Consider the following 2,749-nt stretch of genomic DNA (forward strand, 5'->3'; position numbering starts at 1 on the left):
TAAGCAAATCAACTAATAATTATTTATTAGCTAATTAACCAACGAATATCATTCTAAAAGAACTAGTATTTTTTGTGCCCTTACAACAATCTTGTTGATTATTATTTTATAAATTAATTAATACCAACCAGCTTTAAACAATGTCTAATACCTTACAACAATCTTACTGATAATTGTTTATAAACAATTAATTTACAAAATTAATCCTAGAAGTACAATAATAACAAAAAAAATTTATTAATTTTTATTTTACTTTTAAGGTTGATTTGATAAATTAATGTTTTTTCTTTTCAATAATATCTCCAAGAATATTGTTGCAAAGGTATTATTGTAAAAATAAAGAAAAAGTAAGGGTAAGAGTGTAACGTATTTAATAAAAAGGTTGTCTTCAGGTGTTTTTTTAAAATATATGGATTAAATAAGTATTGAAGTGAAAATATAAAGACTAAATGGACATTTACCTGTTATAATTAATGCAAATATATACATGGGCGAATTGTTACCTAAATCATAATCAAAACAACACTCACCATTTTATGAAAACAAAATACACATTGCTCACAAACACATAATCATACATAAATGTGAGTAAAAAGAAGGGAAATATTAGTCATCCACTCAAAGATTACATGCTATAAAAATTGCTACAAAAAAATTTGAATGTGCTCAATTTTGTGCTCATTATTTAAAATGTGTATTTATCACGTATTAAAAAAATAAAATTTACTCTTACAAACTAACAAAACATAAGCAAATAAAAATTATAGTGGTGGTCATTTTGTAAAATAATTCTATCTTTTTAGTAGGCGGTGGATACATATTATAAATAATGGGTACAAAATCCAATAAATTTAATTTTTTTATAATATTTTCAATAACAGAAAATTTTTTGGGTGGATAGTTAGATGATTTTCTTAAAACTAATATGATTTGATGATATATACACGTAAGTGATGATCGTCCACTCTCTCACCAACTAATTATTACAAGAGATCATGCCTTAGACAAAAGCAATTTAAAATTGCACGAGAGAAGAAAAGATCAATTGTCTAATATCTCTAACAATAGCGAACAATAATGAATAAGCCCTTTAACTTATACTCAAAAGATAAAGAGCATTTTACTATCTGCTTTTCATTTTTTTAATTTTTAAATTCATTTCACCACATATAATCATAAATTGTGCAATGAGGAAAAGCAAAAAGGAAACAATTCTAAGTGGGGAGGCATGCATGAAAAATGATGGCATTTATGCATCCTCTTTAATTCAATATATCTCCATCAAACTTTGCCCACCTCCCTAAGAGGAGGTCTTCCTACTTTCTTATCTGCAAAGCATTAACTTTAATCATATTACAAAAACCCTTTATAACATACAAACATTGTTTGATATCTTCATCATTTGTTTGGTTCACTCCATTAATACACACAAAACATCAAAGCTAGCTTGCCATATTCTCTATATGTGTATGTTATAGCTGGGTTTTAAGTTGAAGCTGCTTGTGTTTGTACTCCTGCGGTGCAAAACAAGTGCACAGCTTCGGTGTGCTCTTCCTATGTAACTTCAACTCTTCAAGAAGTTTTAGCAGCAGTAGTGAAGCTAGCAATTGAAGCAACAATAACAAGTAGAGACATGGAAAAATTGCGTAATAATAATACTGAAGAAACACAAGGGCAAGACAAGAGCATTAATGGTTGCTATAATGGGCCTGATCACAACATTAAGCCAATCAGCCTGAAGAGTAATCTTAAGAAGACAACAACGATGGAATTGGAGGCAGAAAATCAAGTCATGAATGAGAAGACTACAGGAAGGAGGAAAGTAGTAACTTGGCCTGATGCTCACGGCAAAGATATTGCCCATGTTCACGAATTTGAGCCTGGGTAAAATTAATTTATTTATATATCTTGCTTGATAATGAAATTAACCTTGTATTACATGGTTCTTTCTAATTAGGAAGCCCTCATTTTATAAAATGAATGATGATAATCTTGTCATATAAACCAAGTTTATAAATTTGTATCTTAATTGATACACAAAATATTGATTTAAGAACTTTGTAAGCATAATCTTATTAAGTTTTCAAAAATGCTAAAGATACATAAGGAAGACAAAAGGTACCATAACATTATATAATTTTATAATATTAATTGATTATTATTTTATTTTTCTCTTACACCGTATGATCTTATAGTTTATTATGTCGCCCTTCTATTGAATGCTTTTGTTCAAATAGCACTAATATTAAGTTTAAACGAGCTTACAATTTCAATAATTTTCACTATAGCTTTATGTTGAAAGCAGTGCTACGTCAGAAGATGGAGAGCTTGGGAGAATAAGGAACTCTTGCGTTTGCACAATTCAATGAGATAAACAAGACATCAATGGTATGATATATACCACAGTACCGTAGATTAATAAATGATTGGAATGTGAGTCAAGGTTTAATTAGTTGTCAATCTTCTAATTAGTAACCTATTGTTAGATTCTCCTCGTGCTCTTCGAAGTACAATACCTGAATTGTCGTAGAATCATCATGGGTTGGATTAACTTTTAGACTTTTAGTTCACTCCATAGGGAATAATTAATAGTGTGACGTACGTTTTCGCAAACGGGTAAATGCTTTTGTGATCTATATACTTTGATATGTTTAGATCTTATATTTTAAAAATATTTCAAAACATCCATACTAATTAAGGCAAACTCTATCTTACATGCATGTAAGATACATGCCTCTCACATGAATAG

This window comes from Citrus clementina, unplaced genomic scaffold (assembly GCF_000493195.1).
Source record: "Citrus clementina cultivar Clemenules unplaced genomic scaffold, Citrus_clementina_v1.0 scaffold_7, whole genome shotgun sequence".
Classification (NCBI taxonomy): Eukaryota; Viridiplantae; Streptophyta; class Magnoliopsida; order Sapindales; family Rutaceae; genus Citrus; species Citrus x clementina.